At 43.2% G+C, this 25,454-nt stretch overlaps 1 protein-coding gene across 8 annotated transcripts in view; it reads left to right on the top strand.

Moving 5' to 3' along the window:
* Positions 1-25,454, top strand: part of ZC3H12C (zinc finger CCCH-type containing 12C) — a 51,953-nt gene that overhangs the window by 4,130 nt on the left and 22,369 nt on the right. For 5 of the 8 annotated variants that reach the window (XM_083734985.1, XM_083734986.1, XM_083734987.1 and 2 more), the window contains exon 2: positions 3,684-3,846. The exons of 2 other annotated variants lie outside the window; for them this stretch is intronic. The gene's annotated coding sequence lies outside the window, so the exon portion shown is untranslated. Of the gene's footprint in view, positions 1-3,683; positions 3,847-25,204; positions 25,443-25,454 lie in introns of those variants that run through there. One more of the 8 variants, XM_083734991.1, reaches the window with a different exon arrangement.

The raw sequence follows: 25,454 nt of genomic DNA, 5'->3' as shown, positions 1-25,454 counted from the left end.
ATTCATTGCAATCATGAGCAGATGGCAGAAATCTAAACAGGAGATCGATCTGGGTTTTTTGTGTTATCTGAGCATACTTGTCCACAAGTAGACATGCATTACTTACTTAATTAGCCCTGTGGCACATGTATTTTTTCCCCTTTTCAGGATTGACTGCCCAGCTGTTGCATGTTTAGGTAGAGGGAAATGCTTTTAGAAAGTGTAAGGCTGAGCTAGATGAGCTTATTCTTTCACATACCTTACGAAATAAACTCTGTTTCCACTGATTCAACATCAGAGCTGGTTTCATAGATGAAAGTCAGTGTGGCAAATGGTGGTTTTCTAAGGTCAGTCAGTTTTTCTGCACCAAATATAACTACCCAAATACAATACAATCACTATCTTTCTTCATATTTGCTGCCCTACCCCAAATCTACTTATATGGCCAACTATTGCCCAGTCTCAAATATTCCATTCTTGGGCAAGAGAATTGAGCAGGTGGTTGCTGAACAACTCCAGGCACGCCTGGAGGATGCGGACCATTTGGATCCCTTCCAATCGGGATTCAGACTTCATCATGAGACTGAAACTGCCTTGGTCGCACTGGTTGATAATCTCCAGTGGGCTAGGGACGAAGGTGAAAGCTGTTTCCTAGTTCTGCTGGATTTCTCAGTGGCCTTTGATACCATCGACCATAACATCCTTCTGGACCGTTTTGAGGAGCTGGGGGCCCAGTTATACAGTGGTTCCGCTCTTTCCTCCTAGGCCATGTCCAGAAAGTGGTGGGGGGGGGATGAGTGTTCAGACCCCTGGGCTCTCACTTATGGAGTGCCTCAGGGTTCTGTCATCTTCCCCATGCTTTTTAACAGCTATATGAAGCTGCTGGGAGAGATCATCAGGGGGTTTGGGCTGGGTGTTCACCAGTATGCGGATGATACCCAGCTCTACCTCTCTTTTAAATCAGAACCAGTGAAGGCGGTGAAAGTCCTGTGTGAGTGTCTGGAGGCAGTTGGAGGTTGGATGACGGCTAACAGATTGAGGTTGAATCCTGACAAGATAGAAGTACTGTTTTGGGGGGATGGGGGGAGGGCATGTGTGGAGGACTCCCTGGTCCTGAATGGGATAGCTGTGCCCCTGAAGGACCAAGTGTGCAGCCTGGGAGTCGTTTTGGACTCACAGCTGTCCATGGAGGCGCAGGTGAATTCTGAGTCCAGGGCAGCTGTCTACCAGCTCCATCTGGTATGCAGGCTGAGACCCTACCTGCTCGTGAACTGTCTCACTAGAGTGGTGCACGCTTTAATTATCTCCCGCATGCACTACTGCAATGGTCACCCAGAAACTACAACTAATCCAGAATGCAGCAGCTAAACTGGTGACTGGGAGTGGCCGTCGAGACCATAGCACCAGTCCTGAAAGATCTACATTGGCTCCCAGTACATTTCCGAGCACAATTCAAAGTGTTGGTGCTGACCTTTGAAGCCCTAAATGGCTTCGGCCCAGTATACCTGAAGGAGCATATCCACCCACATTGTTCAGCCTGGACACTGAGGTCCAGCGCCAAGGGCCTTCTGCCGGTTCACTCACTGCGAGAAGACCTGTTTAGAGACGTTTTTAATGCTTGATGTTTTATTGTATTTTTAATTTTTTTTGCTGGAGGCCGCCCAGATGGTCGGGGTATAAATTATTATTATTATTATTATTATTATTATTATTATTATTTTAAAAAGAATTTTTGCATTTTGCTCCGGGATGGGATCAACATGGGTCTCCACCTGTAGAAAAACAAATGACATTTCATTTGAGCCAGGAGTTGAAGGGTGTCAGTTTCTCCACATGTCTGTTTTGTGTCAGTGTGTTCAAACTTGTGATCATCCCTCCTGCCTCAAATTATAGTGTTACCTTGGTTCTCAAACTGAATCTGTTCTGGAAGTCTGTTCTGAAACCAAAGCGTTCCAAAACCAAGTCGTCCTTACCCATAGAAAGTAATGCAAATCTGTTCCAGACTTTTAAAAACAACCCCTAAAACAGCAATTTAACATGAATTTTACTATCTAACGAGACCATTGATCCATAAAATGAAAGCAATAATGTACTGTATTATAAAATAATAACATAAACAAGACAGTATTGTAGATGATAAAAAAAAAAAAATCTTACCTGAACTGATGATAGTCACTGTTTGGATGGGGAGCTTTTATCCCTTTCTGCAGTCAATCAATCAATCAATTGGTAGCTGAACTGGGTTCCACACAGTCACAAAAACAAATTAACCGAAAAAGCCTCAAAAACAAAAACGCAAAATAAACAGCAAACTTAATCCGTTCTGGAAGTCCATTTGACTTCCAAAGTGTTCAAAAACCAAGGCGCAGCTTCTGATTGGTGCAGGTGCCCTGGAAACAATAGCCGACAGCCGCATTGCGACATTCGGCTTCCAAAAAACGTTCAAAAACTGGAACACCTACTTCCGGGTTTTCAGCGTTTGGGAACCAGGGTGCAACTGTACTGTTTCAGTAACTGCCTCAAATGTTTATCTGAATCTGCAACATGCAAGTATCCTCAGTGGTTAGAAATGTGATAGCTAAAGGGAAAGCCCATAGCTCGATAAGAGTGTGCATATTATGCGTGCATGCAAGCATAAGACCTTGAGCATCATTTGATAGATCTTCCCCAGCCCTTCTATCTCCAAGACTTTTTGAAGTCCTGCCAGAGAGGAGGAGCCATATATTCTGAGCCATATAGGCAGCTTCATATGTTCATCTGTAATATGGCCTGATCCTATGTGTACATTTTGAGGGTCTGGCAATTTAAAACTTGCAGCCTATCCTGATTGTGTTGGCTCAGAAGTCTCATCTGTCTCTCTGTTATAACCTGATGATTCTGCAATCCTAAGCATGTTTGGCCACTGCTTATGTAATTGGGAATTGGCAAGTGATGATCAGTTCTTTATACACTGCCTCTTTGGTTGCCCCAACCCAGTCAGATGGGCAAGGTACAATAATAATTATTAAATTATTATTATTATTATTGAAAAATCCTTCTTATTCCCTGACATCTTCACTTTGTATAACATTGTGAAACTATAATATGTGAAACATATATTTCCCCAGATAGAGAGGAAAGGGCATGGGGCAAGGTTTTTCTTTTATTTATTGAAGGATACACGCACCACACACTTTCACCCTAAAGGCAAAAGGCTCCCAGGCTTACAAATATCAGTAATAAAAACCTGCCCTTGGGCTTCCAATCTAAAAGACATGGCACAAAAGGAAAAGTGATTGGAAGGGAGGAGGAAAACAAAGCAAATCCTGGTACTAGCTCTTAGGGGGTTCCTGTATAAACAGAAAAAATCAAAGAGAGGCGGATCCAAAGTTGATGGACCCTCAGCTGAGCCAATGAAGAGGCCCTGCACTAGCTCCTCTCCCTCTGCTATAGCTCGATGGAATGGCTCCATCAGGGTTAGTGTTTGAGGTGTAAGAACTTATTGTCCAGGAAACTTGTTTCCTATTTTAAACTTTTTGATCAAGGCAAAAAACCATTGTGAAAGTTAAGTGGATTCGTACTTTGTGTCATCAAGGTTATTTTTATTTGCGGTAGAATTTCAATTTGCTCCCCTGCATAACTGAAGACGAAACCAAGGTATTTTGCATAAGCTTCAGCGAAAGCATATCAACTACCTTATTTCCTCGTGGTTTATTCTTTTACAGGAATATTCATATGCACAACCTACGCTGTGTTTTCCGTATGGTAATCAGTAGCCCACATTTTCTCACAAGACGATTCTTGCAAGTTCAGTGGGATGGAACTCCAGAGAACAAGATGCTAGCATCCAGTATGATGGTCCGTTTGCCCTGAAATCCATTCAGCTAGGTAAGAACATCTGAGATGTGGCAGGAAGGGACCCATGCTGGTCTTGAAAAGTACTGTATGTGCAAAATTAATATGTAAATATAGCTGTGCTGTTGATGGGGAAAACCCAGTATCTTTGCGGTTTATACAGTGGTGATCTAAGTGGTTCAAGCCCTGAGTTGGCAAGTATTTACAGCAGTGGGCCTGTTGTTTACCAAGATGCTTAAAAGATGCAATTAGTTGTTCTGACTGTATTTTCTAAATCATTTTGGCAGTCCCTAATGTCAGTTGAATAGCTAGTCCTTCAGATGTTATTAGAAAAGATTTCTATATGAACCCAACAACTAAGAGCATGCAGAAAACACCTCCATAAATAAATTCACCATAAGCATGTTGAGTTTTCTTTCTTTTATCCACAGCTCTTGGCTAGAACACACAACTGAGAACCGTTTCCTAACAAATGTGTGTATTTCTACTGTGATCAAGGGGCTGCGACTCAGCTGCTTTATAAATTCTAGAATTTCACTGAGTTACTTGTTAATTGTAATGCTTAGACTATTTAAGTAAAAATTAATGGTTCAACTGCATTGATGGAAACTATTATCATTTCTATTTAGTTCACAGAGAAACCAAATTTGATTGTTTATGTTGTTCGAAAGGGATATCTGTATAAGCAGGTGATGTTGGAAACTCAAACTATGGAAGATTTTGTGCTTTAAAGCATTTCAGTAGAATTTGGGGAATTGAAAGAACTGTTTTCTGTTTCTTTGCAGTTAAAATTAATGCTCCAAATTTCTCCTTTGGGCACTTGCCTAAATCTAAATTTTCAGTAAAGAGAAATGAATATGATTGATGGTTCCTTGAGACTAACTTTTTAGAAGCTTTCTATTGTAAAGAATTGGGGAAATAAATCCGACCATGAGAAAACATTCCAAAGTTTTTAAAGGGACAGTAATAATATAGGTCATGTAAAATCTTTGTTTATAGTCTACAAAGAAGGCTTAATCTCTTGTTAAAGTCCCAATTGATGAGTCAAATTTCCTCCTTGAAATATGTCCAGAAGCCAGCTAGCAGCCAATACAACAGAAAGCACATTAACGTCACAATCCTAGGCATGTCTACTTGTTATGTTTTACCTGAAATCCTTGAATGATAACTTAGGGCAGTCTGCTATCTTGGGTATTAACACCTTAATGGAGAACATTTCCCATCATGTTGTCACTATCTTAATTCCCGTATATAGAATCACAGAATTGCAGTGTCCAACCCCCGGCAGTGCGGGAACCCTGCCCACAGCCATCCCTAGGTTGGCTCAAAACCACCAACCTTCTGGTTAACAGCCAGACACACTGACCCATTGCGCCAGAGGAGAGCTTCATCTCCTCGACAACTTTCCTTGAAGTGGATTCTTCCTTAACTTGGAAAATTACTTGGAAAATAAAATAATTTTTAACAAATTACTCTTAAGAACCCCATTTCTCATTATAAAATGTTTCCGTGGAAGTTCCTCAGTCCTTTGCAAAAACAATCATGGCGCCATCCATATAGTTTAACTACTCGTCTGGTGAGGATTTGTGTGTTATCCAGGCAACCAGTGAAGGAGAAAATTTCATGGCAGACGTAAAGCTCTTTCAGTGCAATGCAATGCATCTCTCACCATAAGGAAGGCATATTGAGTTCAGTTACCTTACTTCCAAGTAAACAAATATAGGATTGTAGCGTTTTATGCTTCTGGGCATATTTGAAGTTTCTGCTTCTGCTGATGATAATGCTTATACCCATTGTATCAGGCATGGGGAACCTGTCCATGGACCAAATTATCCTATTTGGCCTGCAAAGCTATCGTAATTATGTTAGGTGTGGGGCAGGTAAAGCCTCAGCTGCAAAGCAACAATTGAGAGCCTTAAACTGTGCTCCTGGTTGTTCCTCTAAAAGTTTGCTGCCAAATGCAAGCCCTGGCTGGGATCAACGCCACTTGGGAAATCTCAGGTGGAGCAAACCCTGCTGCAAAGGAAGTGCTTCATCCGACAGGCATTGTAGTATCAGGTGACTGCCAGATGGACTGCCCCACATCCTGTCAGCATGGCCTGAGGCAGCTGGACACGTGAGGATCCAGCCTGCCAAACAGATTCAGTTAAGCCCCCCTGAGATCTATCTTAGGACAACCTTGCAAAATAAACACACAAAATTACTTGCCTGCCTGCTGTCTGTCCTTGTTTTAAAAACAAAGCAGGAAAGCAGAATACCACCTTGCAGAGAGCCAAATGTGTGCAGAAGTCAGTTAAGACAAGCATTTATGGAGACAAGGAACATGTGTTATTTCAGACGTTTGCAAACACAGAGAGCCCCATAGAAAAGATTACACATGCTCTACTCGCAGGTGCATTCTGCCAAACACGATTTACATAGGGGTATGCAATCCACAGGGACATGGGTAGCGCTGTGGGTTAAACCACAGATACTAGGACTGGCTGATCAGAAGCACGGTGGTTCGAATCTCCATGACGGGGTGAGCTCCCGTTGCTTGGTCCCTGCTCCTGCCAACCTAGCAGTTCGAAAGCACGTCAAAGTGCAAGTAGATAAATAGGTACCGCTCCAGCGGGAAGGTAAATGGCGGCTTAGTCATGACCCGGAAGCTGTACACCGGCTCCCTCAGCCAGTAAAGCGAGATGAGCGCCGCAACCCCAGAGTCGGCCACGACTAGACCTAATGGTCAGGGTCCCTTTACCTTTACGCAATCCACAAGACATGATACAAAAGAAAGAAGATGGCCATATTCAGCTACCCACTCACTAAATGACCACTGACACAAACCATAAGTAAAACCAGCTATGCTATGTAAACCAGGGGTTGAAACCAAAGTTTGAATTGGGTTTGCAAGCCATGGTTATGCAGAACCTCCCCCCCTCCTTTTTTTTGTAAATGGTGAATTTCATCTGGTTAAAAAAAGACACATTAATATTGGGAAGGAGGTGGAAGGGGAAATTACTTTTGAGAGGGCAGGAAGGAGTGTGTGCACAAGGCAGACGCTCAGTTTGCAGAACCACGCCTTGACAAAAACTAGTTTTAGATTAGCTGCGAACCTGAATAAAGCCTAAAACAGACTGTTACTTGATAACGGGAAGCATTGGCTTGAATCCAGTGCCACACTACATAATCGCCCCATCAGTGCAAGGAGTTCCACTTGTGCAATGGGACTTTCCCCGTTCTCTCCCTGGGTGCACCATGCATCCTCCCCAAACCTGTTCTGAAGGGCTTGGGGGAAACCCCAGAACAGATTTAGAGGAAATGGACATCCTGAGCACTAGATTAGATACAAGCCATTATTAAACATTAGAGAGGGTGGCACAGCCCACTACAGACTGACTTCATATTAGATCAGAATCGACGGAACTACCTGCAATGCACATACAATATATTATTGCATATACCATTAGCTATAGCTCATATACAGTTATATTTCATTTGCCTGTGAAAAAAGACAGCCCATCAGCTTCTGGTGATAAGTACTCTTAAAATCTTGATAAGATCTACACGCCATGCTGTTCATTTAGCACTTACAGTGTTTATCTCAGTGCAGCTGAAGAGCACTCAAAAATGTGTAGGTTTCTCCCATGGGTACAGAAAAATGGGTAAGTTTTTTTTTAAAAAAACCCACTGAACTCCCCCTTCTTTTATAAGAAACAGCTTTTATTAACACTGGCCCACCAACCATCTGTTGATAGTCGGGATTGGTAGTGTAAAGAAACGCTTGAATGTCATCTCTCTGCAATGCAAGATGTTGCAAAAATTAATATATATTGATGTTAATTGAATTGCCATTTCTAGTTTCAAGGGAATGGTTTCCAAATGCATTTATCATTGTCAAGAAGCTGGCAAGTGTGAACTTTTTAAGAAGTACGGTTGAGTCGAAAACAGAAAAGAGAAGAATAGAAGGTGTACATAAATGCAAATATCTAATAAATATTCTGAATGTGATTTTGCATGCTCAGTTTTCTACAGAGAAACTTTATGATGTGCTGACAGTAAACGGATTATTCAACAAAACAAGAAAGTTTCCATGTAATCTTAAATATGTTGGGTAAATTGATCTTCAAATCAATTTTGGTTGAGAGAAATTTTTGACTATTAGAAGCAGCATAAATACAGTGCTAAAGCAGCAAAAATCAATTATCTAGGTCTTCAGGCAAAATTTGAATCAGAAAAAAATTCTAATTTCCTACATTAATTGAGAATATTTTAGCATGTTTGACCATATTTAACAACTAGAACAAAAAAGCATATTAATTTTATGTGCTGCATAAGTTTCTGAAATATCTTCTCATAGCTAAAATAGTGAAACTGAAATATTTTCTGTATCCAATCAGTTCAGTTAGGAGTGCAGTCATGACCTCCCCATGTTAATGACTGAAGGGGTTAGGAAGGTGTGTTGGTGATTTACTGCTGTCGTTGAGACAAGGGTTGCCCATTGGGGTTGTGGTGCCAGTCGCCTTGGATACACAGGGTTCAAACCTCTGAAGGCTCCGCAGCTACACCAAGCTGGATCTGGTATAGTGAAAATGACAAGAAAAGTGCTTCTCCAAACTCCACTTAGGATTGCTCTGAAAGTGAACCTGGTATGGTTCGAGTGTTGTATTCAGACTTGTACATGGAAATTACTCATTTTGGAATGCTTGTAAAAAAATTTAAAATATAGCATCTCAGTAGCATACACTACATTATTTAGATTTTAACAGCACAACCCAATGCATGTTAATTTGCAAGCCAGTCCCATCGAGCTGAATGTTTTAGTGTTGTTGCCTACAGTCATAAATATATGATTTTGCATTCCTATTCAGAAGAGAGGAAGAGAAAAGGACAGCTGGGAGTGAGGGGAGAGAAGCCCTGACAGAAGTTGTGAGGTTTGAACACAAGTTGGCAGGGCAATGTCTGTGCATGTTTAAGTGGCATGCAAGAAATACTTTATTGAAGGGTTCTCACCCTAATTAATATACACTCTTCATATTCTATTTTGTGATGGAAAATAGCAGGATAAAGTTTGGGAATCTGAATAAATCAGCAGAGATTTTGCAGATGATCTATTATTTTCTTTAGTAGAAACTGATCATTATGCATAAAGTAAACTTTAACAAAGTGGCTTTTTGTATAATCTCCCATTTATAGTCATTTGAAGTATTAGAATGGCAGGGGGCATATGTATAATTCAGAAAAATGTGCGTCTTCCCCACCACTTTAAGTCTGGGTTTGGTGAAGGTATTTCTAGACATCAGAAAGCTTAAATCTGAATTTATTTCAAAGGATATTTTCTACTCAAAAGTAAAAGTACATGTTGATTATAAAGGGTCACCGAATATATTTTTCACATTCGCTTGCTGAGGAGGGCTTACTTGGAGGAATGCCTTGACAGTTGTCTGACAGTTTTGCCCTGATCTAAAGGACTGACTTCGTATCTCATTGGACCTCTGAGACAACTCTTGGTTGAGAAATGGTCACTGCTACATTTATAGAATGTAGAAACAGTATATTACAAGCAAACCATAAACAGATCAAGACATTGGCAGGATTATTGTAAAAAAACCTGCAGTTTCAAAAATGTATATAAGATATATATGAGAATAGATTATTAAAAGAATAAGGCAATTTGGAGTATGCAGGATAGTCAAAAACAAATGTAAGGAAATGCAGAAATAGGGGAAGGGAGTCAAAATTGAAAATGTTAAAATTATGGTTAAATAATTGTTGTAACGTATATAAATGAAAATTATACATAAAAAGAAAAAAGAAACAATATATACTATCACCAGTGTATGTTCAGAACACAGCAGACGGTGTGTTGAATTTTCGTTTGCTAGATCTTCCTTCAAAACTCAGCTCTTGGTGTGGGCATGAACACTTACAAATATTATTGTGACATTATTACAAAATGTTATTGTTTTCCATGTTGAAATCTCTGTTTCCTGAACCAGCATCTATACTGCTGGATATTGTAACCCTTAACGTTATTACCGTAGTTTGCGCTAAATACGATTTCTACAACCTGAATAATGCTGGCGTAGAAACCAAGAGAGGCATTTGTTTGCCTGTCCTTGTGAACATGTAAGCATTCAAAGTAAGATAAGGCTAAGGCTGCAAACTTATGCGCCCACTTTGAAGTATTTTCAAGTAAACAAGGCTAGGATTGGGGGATGTAAACGTCCAGAACTTTCAATGAAGAAAGTTTGGCACAGACAGCTCTGCAGCTACTATCAGGCCCTGCCAGTAGCAAGCATTACAGCCTGAAATGGAGAGTTCTGAGAACTGAACAGGGGTGGAACAGTCAGGTTTTGGATCCTCTCAAGCCTGGTGCAGGTGCAAATAATCCCCCGCTCCATTGCAACCAGTGGCAAGAGGAGAATAAAGGGGGGGATCTCTGCATGATGGGGAGGAGGTAAGTCATTATCCTCATTCTGTCCTGGCTAGTGCAAACCAACAGGGCTTGGGATATGATGGAGAATCTGTTTATGAACCCCTATGGACCCACATGTGTGGGTGAACAACAGAAGAATCGGCTGGATGCTTGGATTCAAAATGCAGGGCAAGCACACAGCCCCAGTAGCAGGGCATTAACCTCATAAAAATAAGCAGCACAGGACAGTGTTAGGAATATAGGTTGTTAAGCCTTTTTAACCTGTTCAGCTGCACACAGCAGCTGATCTCTTTCTACCTCTTGCAAAGAGCAAACCACACATTGTTAAGTAAGTTTAAAATTCTTTACTTACAGATTCAAGATCTGTATCATACATTGTTCGGTGCAACAGCAAGGATAATACAGGCAAAATAGCATTGGATAGAAAAGTCACTTCAAACATGCGGTCTGGGCTTGGGAATAAGCACAGACATGTCCTTCTCGTGGCTTACATGATGCAGAGAGAGAGCGGAAGAAGAAAGAAGCTTCACTTTCTTTCCAGAGGAGAGGGGGCATGATCTAACTGCATCTATCTAGCAATTACAACCATGTGGTTCTTAGCCCCTTCATGCACTGGCTAGCAATTATGCATAGTTATGTTTGCAGTCTCCTACCCTGCTCACCTCAAATTTGCCTTCAGGGAGATACAGGACCTTCTGCAGCAAATGTGGCAGGAGGACACTAGGACAATAGAGAACGGGAGTCGTGGAAGCAGAATCCCGTTGGATACAGCCAACTGTTTTTTCTGCAACCAAAAGCAACTTAAGAATTTTAAATTTTTTTTTGCACTAGTGATTTTGTTACATAGGTAAAAGTCTCAGCCTTTATTACTGTTCGGCTCTTTGGGTTTTGCAAGCTTCCGTTAGATGGGCTTGAATAAGAAGCGTGCTTTTGACTTCCTCCAACTAGAGGATGGTCGCAGAGGTGAACAGTAGTTTTGCCTCGGGGCCTGTTGATAAAAGCTGAGGTCATAGAAAATCTAGCTCCCGGCACAATACTAAAAAAGGCAGTGGGGCCAGGGAGGAGAGGGGAGGGGAGAGTATTAAGGTTTCTCCTAAGGCAATCTGCTCTGGCTATTGTGAGAAGCATAATATTGGATTAAATGTGAATGTCGCTTGTGCTGCGTTTGCAGTGCCACTTACTGAAGTAATTGAAATCTACCCAGTGACACTTGCTGCTTTGCTTCTAGAGAGCAGGTTTGTGTCTTTCTCTGTGGTTTACAAATTGTAAATTGATTTGGCATGTCCCTCTTGTATTAACTTTAAGATTCAGTCTTTGTCGAAACAAAAACATGCACGCCTAATAATTTAATCTAGGCCAAAACTTGCTTGTTTAATTACCTGGCGAGGCTTTTGACTGTTCTGGATGGAAATTTGAATTTGCTGGAAGTCCATTTGGCGACTGGCTGCCCAATGTTCTCAACAGAGAATACGATTTGAATTCCTCACGCTATAAATTAAAAGCACACTGTTAAACATAAGGGTATTATCTAGAAACCATTTAACGCTGCCATATTTGTGTATAAATCAGATTAGCCCTGCTGAACTTGGTGAGACTTACTGATCCAATCCTAAAATTGATGCAGCAACAAAGAATCACTTAAACTGGGGGGGGGGGGGCATCAGCTGCTGCACCAGCAGCATCACAAGCCGACGTCATAGTATCAGTGTTCTTCCTATGTTGCCAATCAACTGGTGCAGCCTATAAGTAGGAGCCCAATTTGTTTAGCCATTATTTTTGGCATCCACTTACCCCTCCCCTTGCAGTAATAATAAAAAGAACTGTGCCCCTCTGAGTTCTCTGCAGTTCAGGAGATGGGAGGGATGTTTTCTCTGCCTTTATGATAGGCTGTTGCAGGAGGGAGGCAGCAAAGCACTGCTTGTACCTTCTGCAAAAGCCCAGCCCACAGACAGAGAAACCACTCCTTTCCTCTCCGTGTTCAAGTGCAGAGAAACTGTCCACCTCTTGCCCAAGTTCTCTGCAGTAAATAGAGAATGTGGGAGTTGAGATATTTGCGCTAAGTGTGCAGGGAAGGGGCACTGGCTCAGGGTGCATGTGTGAGTGGTGGTCACTCTGGCAAACGACTTGTGGATACACATCCTTTTAGCAGTCTTCTAACTATTCTGTGATTTGGGAGCGGGGGGGCGGGGGGCGGGGAGGTTATCAAGGGCCAGATAGCTTTGTAGAATGTGGGTCGTGTGCGACTAAAGTTTCCACCTGGATTGTAAGCTATTTTCTATTCCTACAAAACAGTTTGCTGCCTATAACTGTATTATCAGTGTCAGGCATTTAGATGTTTTACCATGTATGTGCCTATGTGAAAAAATAGTTCCTGGTGGCTCCTTTGGTGGAAATGCATTTCTCAGATACGCCTGACAAGTGCCAGTATTTATACATGTCGGGTCCCCCAACACACACACAATCTGTATCATGATTAGAGAATGAAATAGCTAGTAACAATGATAGCTAAAAATGGAGGCCCACAATCATAGGCATGGAATCTCTAGGGACAAATCACGCTAGGGACAAAAAACAGGCAATGGTGATCACTGTCTTAATACCTTCCTATGTCATCTGACTAGTACCCATTCTCAGAGATGAGTGCTAGATTGAGTGGACCTTAGTCTGAGTTATCAAATTCTTAGGTGGTGTATTAAAATCTTTATTATTCTTGTATATGCATCCCAATGTAATTCAGGACAGAAGATGCAAGCTGATGTATATATTCTTCAGTTTCTTTGTTTTGTTTGATTGTCCTAGCAAAACAGAGGAGAATCTCTGGTTCCTTACAGAAGTGTGCATATCCACTCTGCAGGCCACTTTTTCCGATGACCTGGAGTAACCTCTTGCATTTCAGCATTGTGTTTTAAATATAGCAGTGGGATAATGGCTAGACTGCTCAGTTTGCTGGATCGGAAGGCTTTGGTGCAGAACTGGAGCTTTCTTTGTTCCATCTGCTCTGTGTACTTTCTGGTAATGCCATTATACCCCGTCCCCAATGTGACAAGAGACCCACATTGTTTCCTGCTTAGGTTTCTTTGTTGTCCTTGATGTTTCCAGTAGGAAATCTAGTATACTAGTTAAAACTCTTAACATGAACGCTTTTACAGCATAATTTAATAAAATTGCACTAACATTTGTGTGTGTGTGTGTGTGTGTGTGTGTGTTGGCCATTGTCCAGGATCTTTAGGAAGAATTTAGAAATGACTCAGAGAAAGCTATCAAGACACATCTAAATAATATAGTAGCAATATGGTTTGTTAACTTTATCATATGCGCAAGTGTGCTGATTGTAAATCACCCACCCACATACTGCTCAGTTAAGATGTTACAGTACCCAATTGGAGAACCATGGTGCGGAGATCATGAAGCATGTGCTTTCTCTCCTTCCCTTTCGTGTGAAAGTTCATTGTTGTTTCCATGGCTTGTGTTAATCTTCGTTTCCTGCAACACCTGACTCAAAACGAAACAGCGGTATGTATTAGCTTTAGAATTACCTATGGAGGAAGGGGAAAGGCAGGATGCACGAGCCTGCATGCATATCTAATCTCCAGCCTATAGTTGCAATATTTTATATTATGCCCAAAATGATCCACTGGCTGAAACGTTCCGAATTTGATCCAGCATGGTATTACATACCCAAAGGCAATAAAAAAATTGAACTATGAACTGCTTCTTTCCTTCTGATTTCCTCAATTTGCAATTCCTGGGCCCTTTAAGAGCTCGGACTGAAATCCCGTTTGGAAGTTTGGGCTCATCTTGTCATGGGCTTATATCATCCAACCATTTAGTTAATTGACAAAGGGAGTGGAACAAGCAACTGGAGGCATGACCTGAGAGATCTTAAAAGCCTCATCATCAACGCCAGCGGTCTCCAGAGCAGGATCAAGCATGTCCATTGCTGAATGGGAAATACAGTTTCCAGTGCAGCCTTGTGTTCAGTGAATTGGAGAGGGACCATAGCTTCGTGGTGGGGTGCATACTTCGCAGACATACGGTCCCAGGTTCAGTCCTCACCATCTTTAGTTAAAAAGGTAATTGATTAGCCTGTGGCACAAAAGACACTAATGAGAGTCACTGTATGGCAACAGTGGGTTAGGTCACTGGTCTTCAGCCTTGATCCAAGATGGGTCTCAAAATTCATGTTTGGGTTAAGAGTCAGTTCTGGGTCTGAAAAGTTAGAAGTCTATTTTAAACATTTCACAGACCTGATAGTAATGCAACCAATCATAGACAAATTCTTTTACTTCTTCATAGGGTTTCATTTTCCATTCCCCCCCCCCCTCTTTAACTGTCAATTCTCCATATGTTATCCACCTCCCCCTCATATTGATCTTTTTTACGCTCATCACTTCTAAGGGTGAAATCCAGTGGGGGAGACTGTAAAATGTATGGATATGGAGAAAAAGAATCAAAATTTCAACTAGAGATATTGAATAATGAGTATAAAAAATTGTCTAAAATGTTGCTGGAGTGGTATACAAAAGATGAAGAGGTTAAATCGGTAATGATACATTGGACCAGAGATTTTGGTTATAATATACAATATGATGAATGATCAAAATTATGGAATGAAAGACTAAAATTTATGGCATGTACTGCGTTAAAGGAAAATGTGATGAAAATGGTATATAGATGGTATATAACGCCAGTAAAACTAGCTAAAATGTACAAAACATGTAATAAGTGTTGGAAATGTAAAGAAAAAGAAGGGACACTCTATCATATGTGGTGGGAGTGTAAAAAGGTGAGAGGCTTCTGGGAAATGATATATAATGAATTGAAAAAGATGTTGAAATATACGTTTATTAAGAAACCGGAGGCCTTCTTATTGGGATTGGTAGGAAATGAGATAAGTGAGAAAGATTGTAAACTTTTTCAATACGCAGTTACAGCAGCGAGAATACTTCTGGCCCAAAAATGGAAACAGGAAGAATTACCGACGGTGGAAGAATGGAGACTGAAATTGACTGATTATGCAGAATTGGACAAACTAACAGGGAAGATTCGGTATCAACGAGACCAAAAGTTCATCGAGGACTGGGGAAGATTTACAGATTATCTGAAAGGCATATGTGATGAACAGATAACGTTTGTTGGTTTTCAAGAGACTCTGTGAAAAATAGAGGAATATTGTTAAAAAGAAAATAAGAGGAGGGAAGAAGATATCTAAAGGCAATACTAAGTTAAGAAATGCATTAATAATATTGATGCAAACGAAAGATCGGCAGAGGAGCTGAGGGAAGTCAAAAAAAGAGATGAATGTGTGATAAAATGTGAATTGATTGTATAAAATGGTTTTGTTGTTTTTTTTTTGTTTTTTCTTTTGTGGAAAATGAATAAAAATATTATTATTAAAAAAAAGTTAGAAGTCTACTGTTCTAGGCAGACAATTGGTTTGCAAAGCTACTGTTACTAGCCAGTCATTTCTGCCTCTCATAAAGTAAATTTGCTTGGGGTAGGATGGGCAGGAAGGCAGAGGGTGAAATCTCCTGGTCCTTTGTCTCTGGGCTTTTAACAAGCTCTTAAACAGACCCTGCTGTTTATTTGTTTGTTTGAGAAGTAATGCTAATTAGAAGGTAAATCAAGGGGAGCTCATCACTAGAATAATCTTGTGAACAATGGATATTCAGGGATAGATTGTTTTAGAATGAAGCATTTGGAATCCTGTAACTGAAGTGCTTTTAGAACCACCACCACTCCAGTAGTTATTAGACTTGTATGACAAACATTTCCAGTAACTTAAATCAAGCATAAATAAATAAAGCTATATTTTATTTTTGTAAAAGGTACATAATCTCTGCAAAATGCTATTTACAAGAGTCCTGTGGCATCTTAAAGATGCATATATTTATTGTCACATTAAGATGCAGTGGTCTAGAGCAGTGTTTCCCAACCGGTGTTCCGCGGCACACTAGTGTGCCGCGAGACGCTGCCTGGTGTGCCGTGGGAGGGAGGCGGGCGAGTCGGGGCGAGAGGCTGGGCGGCGGTGGCGAGCACACGCGGGGCGGCGAGCTCCCTCCCTCCCACATCCCATCGCCGCTTGCTTCGGCCGGCTGCCCCGTGCTCCGCGCTTGTGTCGGCAAGCCTTGCGCACCCGGGGGACCTCCCCCCGAGAGCGCAAGGCTTGGGGGCGGCAGCTGGCAGCGCGGAGCACGGGGCGCCCTTCGGAGGACGCCCCGTGTTCCGCGCTGGTGTCAGCCAGCCTTGCGCACCCGGGGGATCTCCCCCCTGAGCGCAAGGCTTGCGGGCGGCAGCTGGCAGCGCGGAGCACGGGGCGCCCTTCGGAGGACGCCCCGTGTTCCGCGCTGGTGTCGGCCAGCCTTGCGCACCCGGGGGATCTACCCCCAGGAGCGCAAGGCTTGCGGGCGGCAGCTGGCAGCACGGAGCACGGGGCGCCCTTCGGAGGACGCCCCGTGCTCCGCGCTTGTGTCGGCAAGCCTTGCACACCCGGGGGATCTCCTCCCAGGAGCGCAAGGCTTGCGGGCGGCAGCTGGCAGCGCGGAGCACGGGGCGCCCTTCGGAGGACGCCCCGTGTTCCGCGCTGGTGTTGGCCAGCCTTGCGCACCCGGGGGATCTCCCCCCAGGAGCGCAAGGCTTGCGGGCGGCAGCCGGCAGCACGGAGCACGGGGCGCCCTTCGGAGGCCGCCCCGTGCTCCGCGCTGGTGTTGGCCAGCCTTGCGCACCCGGGGGATCTCCCCCCAGGAGCGCAAGGCTTGCGGGCGGCAGCTGGCAGCACGGAGCACGGGGCGCCCTTCGGAGGCCATTCCGTGCTCCGTGCTGGTGTTGGCAAGTCTTGCGCACCGGGGGATCTCTCCCCCCCCCCGGGAGCGCAAGGCTTGCAGGCGGCAGCTGGCAGCGCGGAGCACGGGGCGCCCTTCGGAGGACACCCCGTGCTCCGCGCTGGTGTTGGCCAGCCTTGCGCACCTGGGGGGCGCGTGGGGCGCCCTGAAACAGAGGGTTCCCCATGCTGCGGACTGTAGCCTGCCGCCCGACGCGCGGGGCGCCCTGAAGCAGAGCGCCCCTCGCGCCAGGCAGACATGGGCCAGCCCCACAAGCTCGGGGGACAGCGGGGAGGCGCAGCACCGCCATCCCACTGTTCCCCAACCTGGTTTTTTTGGGGGGGAAATAAAGGAAAAATACGGTACTTACTATTTCATAATAAAGTAATTATAAAATACTTTCTTTGTGTTTATTTGATGCCTATTAACGAGAGTTACTTTATATATAGTCAATATAGGCACAGAGTTAATTTTTTAAACATTTTCTAATGGTGGTGTGCCTCGAGATTTTTTTCATGAAACAAGTGTGCCTTTGCCCAAAAAAGGTTGGGAAACACTGGTCTAGAGCTCAATCTGTAAGATGCAATGAATCAGATATGCACACGTGTGGAATAATAGTAAAAGGAATGATTTCTGTACGTGATTAACTTTGTATTCAATGTATACAATACTGTTAGCCTAGTCTTCGGAACAAGGATGAATGTGTGTAAATATATTTCATTGAGTCTTTAAGTATACTCCCAGAGGTAGTGTGTATATATATATATATATGCAGGTTTTGGTGTCCTCGGGTGTCTTCCCGTGTAAAAGTTGGGGTGTCTAGGCGACGTTTCGACGAGGTCTCACTCGTCATCTTCAGGCTGGTGCTTTCGGCTTCTTGTTACTGGAACAGAGCGGGATCTCAATGTTTGAGTTCCTATAAATACTGTAGAGGGGGTGTGGTGTCTAGCCTCCAATGTTCTGGGCAGAGAGGAAGTTCCCAGGCTAGTGTGCCTTTTCTTCTTTTGTTCCTTAATTACTTGAGAGATACCTTGAGTGATTTCTTGAGTGATATCCTGAGTACCACTTAGGTGGGTCATTAGGTGTGGATTAGTTGCTAAAGTCTTTGTGTCTTGACCTCTTGAACTTTGTGAAGAGTTTTCCTGAGAAGATGGCTGTATTGCACTTAGTTGTGCTTTGGCTTGGCTTCGTGTATAGGGGCGAGCTGTGGTTTTGTGGCTTGTGTCAGCCAGATCTGTGTAGGGATTGCAGGGGGGTGCAGCTCCCTAGGACACACTATCTACCGGAAAAAAACACACACCAACCGCTACTTACATGCACAATCACACCACCACCCTGCACAAATAAACTCCGTAGCCAAGACTCTCATCTCCAGAACCAAACGCCTGGCTGACAAAGACCACTTGACAACTGAGTTACAGAATCTCTCAAATGTGTTAATTGCCAATGGATACCAGCAAAACAGGATTACGAAGCTAATCCAAAAGGAAACACCCCCCAAAAACCAAGACACAGAAGAAAACAATGGCATGGCCCTCCTTCCTTATATCAAGGGCACTACAGATAAAATTAGCAAAATCCTCCATAAACACAATATCAAAACAGCCTTTTGCACCAACCAAAAAATAGCCAATATCCTCAGAAACCCCAAGGATAAAATCCAGTTGGAAAACCAAGGGATCTATGAAATACCCTGCAAAGTCTGCCCAGCCACGTACATTGGACAAACAAACAGACGAATAAATGCACGTATCGCAGAACACAAGAATGCCGTCAAAAAAGAAGAAAAAACTTCCTCTCTTTTCCAACACATGAAAGAAACAGGACACGAAATTAATTTTGCAGATTCCAAATTGCTCTTTAACACGGAACATCACCACAAGAGAATAATCATGGAAGCCATCGAGATAGAGAAACACCCTCACAACATGAACAAGCGTGACGACACATCCCGCTTGCCAGACATCTGGAAATTAGCCCTCTCCACAAAAACTGACACCAGATCCAGAGGCACACAGAACGCCAACACCAATCAACCACACCAGACCCAAACCCAGACCCTCTCCACAGATGAATTACTGACACCATCCAGTAGCCAATCCATGGTGGCACCTCCGGATGCTGCACCCCCCTGCAATCCCTACACAGATCTGGCTGACACAAGCCACAAAACCACAGCTCGCCCCTATACACGAAGCCAAGCCAAAGCACAACTAAGTGCAATACAGCCATCTTCTCAGGAAAACTCTTCACAAAGTTCAAGAGGTCAAGACACAAAGACTTTAGCAACTAATCCACACCTAATGACCCACCTAAGTGGTACTCAGGATATCACTCAAGAAATCACTCAAGGTATCTCTCAAGTAATTAAGGAACAAAAGAAGAAAAGGCACACTAGCCTGGGAACTTCCTCTCTGCCCAGAACATTGGAGGCTAGACACCACACCCCCTCTACAGTATTTATAGGAACTCAAACATTGAGATCCCGCTCTGTTCCAGTAACAAGAAGCCGAAAGCACCAGCCTGAAGATGACGAGTGAGACCTCGTCGAAACGTCGCCTAGACACCCCAACTTTTACACGGGAAGACACCCGAGGACACCAAAACCTGCATTCCTGTACCCGTGAAAATCTACGAAAGCATATATATATATATATATATATATGCAGGTTTTGGTGTCCTCGGGTGTCTTCCCGTGTAAAAGTTGGGGTGTCTAGGCGACGTTTCGACGAGGTCTCACTCGTCATCTTCAGGCTGGTGCTTTCGGCTTCTTGTTACTGGAACAGAGCGGGATCTCAATGTTTGAGTTCCTATAAATACTGTAGAGGGGGTGTGGTGTCTAGCCTCCAATGTTCTGGGCAGAGAGGAAGTTCCCAGGCTAGTGTGCCTTTTCTTCTTTTGTTCCTTAATTACTTGAGAGATACCTTGAGTGATTTCTTGAGTGATATCCTGAGTACCACTTAGGTGGGTCATTAGGTGTGGATTAGTTGCTAAAGTCTTTGTGTCTTGACCTCTTGAACTTTGTGAAGAGTTTTCCTGAGAAGATGGCTGTATTGCACTTAGTTGTGCTTTGGCTTGGCTTCGTGTATAGGGGCGAGCTGTGGTTTTGTGGCTTGTGTCAGCCAGATCTGTGTAGGGATTGCAGGGGGGTGCAGCATCCGGAGGTGCCACCATGGATTGGCTACTGGATGGTGTCAGTAATTCATCTGTGGAGAGGGTCTGGGTTTGGGTCTGGTGTGGTTGATTGGTGTTGGCGTTCTGTGTGCCTCTGGATCTGGTGTCAGTTTTTGTGGAGAGGGCTAATTTCCAGATGTCTGGCAAGCGGGATGTGTCATCACGCTTGTTCATGTTGTGAGGGTGTTTCTCTATCTCGATGGCTTCCATGATTATTCTCTTGTGGTGATGTTCCGTGTTAAAGAGCAATTTGGAATCTGCAAAATTAATTTCGTGTCCTGTTTCTTTCATGTGTTGGAAAAGAGAGGAAGTTTTTTCTTCTTTTTTGACGGCATTCTTGTGTTCTGCGATACGTGCATTTATTCGTCTGTTTGTTTGTCCAATGTACGTGGCTGGGCAGACTTTGCAGGGTATTTCATAGATCCCTTGGTTTTCCAACTGGATTTTATCCTTGGGGTTTCTGAGGATATTGGCTATTTTTTGGTTGGTGCAAAAGGCTGTTTTGATATTGTGTTTATGGAGGATTTTGCTAATTTTATCTGTAGTGCCCTTGATATAAGGAAGGAGGGCCATGCCATTGTTTTCTTCTGTGTCTTGGTTTTTGGGGGGTGTTTCCTTTTGGATTAGCTTCGTAATCCTGTTTTGCTGGTATCCATTGGCAATTAACACATTTGAGAGATTCTGTAACTCAGTTGTCAAGTGGTCTTTGTCAGCCAGGCGTTTGGTTCTGGAGATGAGAGTCTTGGCTACGGAGTTTATTTGTGCAGGGTGGTGGTGTGATTGTGCATGTAAGTAGCGGTTGGTGTGTGTTTTTTTCCGGTAGATAGTGTGTCCTAGGGAGCTGCACCCCCCTGCAATCCCTACACAGATCTGGCTGACACAAGCCACAAAACCACAGCTCGCCCCTATACACGAAGCCAAGCCAAAGCACAACTAAGTGCAATACAGCCATCTTCTCAGGAAAACTCTTCACAAAGTTCAAGAGGTCAAGACACAAAGACTTTAGCAACTAATCCACACCTAATGACCCACCTAAGTGGTACTCAGGATATCACTCAAGAAATCACTCAAGGTATCTCTCAAGTAATTAAGGAACAAAAGAAGAAAAGGCACACTAGCCTGGGAACTTCCTCTCTGCCCAGAACATTGGAGGCTAGACACCACACCCCCTCTACAGTATTTATAGGAACTCAAACATTGAGATCCCGCTCTGTTCCAGTAACAAGAAGCCGAAAGCACCAGCCTGAAGATGACGAGTGAGACCTCGTCGAAACGTCGCCTAGACACCCCAACTTTTACACGGGAAGACACCCGAGGACACCAAAACCTGCATTCCTGTACCCGTGAAAATCTACGAAAGCATATATATATATATATATATATATATATATATGCAATCTAATTTTATTTTATTTTCTAAAGTATACTCCCAGATGTCTTTGCAGTTGACAAGATTTATTCATTATATTTATGACAAGCCTTTCCTTCAAGGAGCTCAAGGTGGTTCTCCCCCCCTCTCCATTTTGTCTTCACAACAACCCTATGAGGTAGGTTAGACTGGAAGATGGTGACGGACCCAAGGTCACCAGTGTGATTCAGGGCTGAGCAACGATTTGAACCACTCTCGCAGGTCCTAGTTTGACATTCTAACCACTATGCTTGTCTGTCAGCCTTCCCATCACTCCAAAGTAAGCAGTTCATCAATTTTATGTTATTTTAAGTACTTCATCACTCGCTCCCCTTGAATATAATTTTCAAAAATTTAAACACCACAATATGCACAATAACAATGGCCCAGATTCAACTGATCCAGCGCACCAGCAGAGGGCAGTGTAAGAGCTTCTGCTAGCACGGTAGGGCTTTCCCCCCCCCCGCCCCCGCCAAGCACCCACAGCTCCCTCAAATACATAGAATTGGAAGGGACCCTTGAAGTCATCTAGTCCAACCCTCTGCAATACAGGGATCTCAACTAGATCATGCATGACAGATGGCCATCCAACCTCTGCTTAAAAACTCCCAAGAAAGGAGAGTCCACAACCTCCCGAAGGAGACTGTTCCACTGTTGAACAGCTCTTACTGTCAGAAAATTCTTCCTGGTGTTTAGTCGGAATCTGCTTTCTTGTAACTTGAATCCATTGGTCCAAGTCCAAGAGAAAACAAGTTTGCTTCATCCTCCATGTGACAGACCTTCAGTTTTTGAAGATGACGATCATCTCAGTCTCCTCTTTTCCAGGCTAAACATACCCAGCACTCCTTCATCTGTTCCTCGTAAGGCTTGGTTTCCAGACCCTTGATCATCTTGGTTGCCCTCCTCTGGACACGTTCCAGCTTGTCAACATCCTTCTTAAATTGTGGTGCCCAGAACTGGACACAGTATTCCAGTTGTGGTCTGACCAAGGCAGAATAGAGTGGTACTATTCCTTCCCTTTATCTGGACACAATGCAGATAGAATGCAGCCTAGAATAGTATTAGCTTCTTTTACTGCTGCATCACAGTGTTGAATCATGTTAAGCTTGTTGTCTACTAAGGCCCCTAGATCCTTTACACATGTACTATTGGCAATCCAGGTGGCCCCCATCTTATATTTGTGCATCTGGTTATTTCTTCCTTAGTGTAGAACCTTACATTTGTACCTACTGAAATACATTTTGTTAGTTTTGGCCCAATCTCTTAAGGATATCTTGAATCCTGATTCTGTCTTCTGTGGCATTGGCTGCCCCTCCCTGTTTGGTGTCATCTGCAGATTTGATGAGCATCCCCTCAATTCCTCCATCCAAGTCTTTTGTAAAGATGTGGAACAACAATGAGCCCAGGAAAGAACCTTGTGATACCCCTAAGAAGCAGAATTGCTTGCAGTAATGGAACCAGCAAAAGACCGTGATATTGAATTCCTCCCAGTAACTGGATATGCTGCATTTTCTCAGGTGCAAAACACATTTCCTTTAGTTTCTAAGAGCCCTGTTGAACTGTTCTGTTGTTCACACGCTGCACACATGGAGAGGTGCGCAGCCCTATGAAAAGCAACTAGTAACAGCTACACCAGAACAGTGATTCTACTAGGACTATAAAGGTTTTTGCAGCTAGGTAAAACAGACTGGGATCCCTCATTTCACCTACAGATGTTTTTAATACGCTTAACATTATCCAATACCAGTAACTGAGGTAGTCTAAATACCACAGCAGGGACTGATTAGCTTTTTCAGATCACTGCCTTTATTTGCTGTTTGCAAAGAAGCTTAATCCAGTGCTGGCGACCAGGCTTCCTGCTGTGGTTTGAGGTAGTATTCTCTTATTCTTTGTATCCATAGTGGCAGAAATTAGAGAGGGGGACTCCAGCTCCTGATTGAAAACCTCAAAATAGTCAATGACAGTCTCAGGATCTGGGCGGTTTTCTTTTCCTGGATCATTTAAAATATATTGGTTGGTTGGTTGGTTAGTTAGTTAGTTGTGAATTTGTTCACTGCCACCACTACTACCAGAGAAAGTACATACAACAGTGCCTATAGAAATGGATTCTGAAGTTTGAGATCTATAACTGTGAAGAAATGGAAGAGTTGCATATATTACATTGCATTGCATTGTATATGCAATAATTCATATTTTTATTTTGAATTTTTTATGATTCAACATTTAGCTGATTTTAATGAACCAGACCTCACAGTAAAAAAAAATATCATTTTATCTCTTTCAGTTAAGCACCAATCATTATTTTTCTCTTGATCTCCTGTGCCTGCAGGGATAAGCAAAAGGTTATTTACAATTTTCAGAATTTATCTCTCTGTAGCATAGTGTGTTCTTAAATCCCATGCAGGAGGGTAAAAACTACAAGGTTCTTTTGCACGAAACTCCCCTTGAAGGAGTTGCTGTACTTGTCATTGCCCTTGTCATTCACACGTTCTGAATGTCAAAAACGAGTAGACGGTCACATCAAAACAGCATGTTGAATTTTGACTGTTACTTCTCTTACAGGCGTAGAGGATTTTAACCAATGGTGCCCTTCCATTTACGAAAGGTACTTCTGTCATCAAAGGCGGGGGTAATTTCTGCAAATTCCCATTTCTCCTCGCAGCCCCCTGTGCAACCCCTCCATCTTTTCCAGAAGGTTTGGGGGTCCATGGGAGGTGGTGTGAGGGGAAGAAGAAATAAGCAAAAAATTGCCTCTTTCCTCCTTCCACTGTCTGAAACCTCCTCTGGATCAAATTGGAGGGGACACTGTTGGATAAAACCCATTAAACATTATGAAGCCCACTAAGCAAACTCACTGTAGTATTATCTGCCCCTCCTCGAATGTTTCTTTATTTCCACATGCTGTTAGAAATTTCCCAACATAGAGACTGCAAAAAGGGGCGCTTGGTTTTCACGTTTGTCAGCTCCTGGTTCCATTGCTACTCAGATGCACCTAACCTCATGCGCGTTGCAGTTATGTAGGTTTTTCAAGAAACCACACAAACAAATGCTTCAGGAAATCGAACACTTGGGTGAGTAATTCCGCACATAAATACTCTGAGTGCTTTTCCCATGCCTGTTTGATTTTACTTTTTCTTTTTCTTTTTTAAGCCGGAAAAGAATGCAGGTATAATTGTGCTGCTGCTCTGGGTACTCTTGCGCTAACCCCCCCGCCCCCAATAATAGAAGTGAAATGTCCTTTATGATCGGCGTGGGCTGTGTTTTTTTGTTTTGAGCTCTTCTAGTCGAACCTTGCAACTTTTACTATATAAAAAATAATTCCCTTTCTTTGTTTCGTGAATTAGAAACAATGAGGAAAAGCTGAAGTCTGCCCAGGCCAGGTGTTTCTTGTTGGCAGCCTGCTCCCTAATGACTCTGGCTCTCATACAGCAGCTGCCTGCTAGTCTCTTTTGTATGGCCTATTGTTGCTGCACACCCCTCGTTAATACACATGCTGCCCGGGGCAGACCCTGAGAATGACATCAACTTGCTTCTCTTAGAAACCTACAAACCTGACGCAGGGTGGGGAGGCTTTTCCTTGCATCTGCCTGGCCAACTAATTGTCAGCCTTTCCCGGCCTCCGATTGGCTGCTGTTCTGCTCGGTAATAGGTTAAGCAAAGACATTGCTGTTCCATCTGGTCAACCATTCATTGTTCTGCTTGCCTGCCTGGAAGTTTGCAGCTGAAATCGTGTTAAGGAGTTGCTTCTGGACCTGCTGCAAAAAAATAATAATTGCCCACCTCAATATCTCTGTACTTTCCAGTTAACGTAAGTATTTGG

Source organism: Podarcis gaigeae (assembly GCF_964106915.1).
Source record: "Podarcis gaigeae genome assembly, chromosome: 4".
In the NCBI taxonomy this organism is placed as follows: domain Eukaryota; kingdom Metazoa; phylum Chordata; class Lepidosauria; order Squamata; family Lacertidae; genus Podarcis; species Podarcis gaigeae.
The sequence above is the reverse complement of the archived record's forward strand: the minus strand, read 5'-3'. Positions and strand labels throughout refer to the sequence as shown.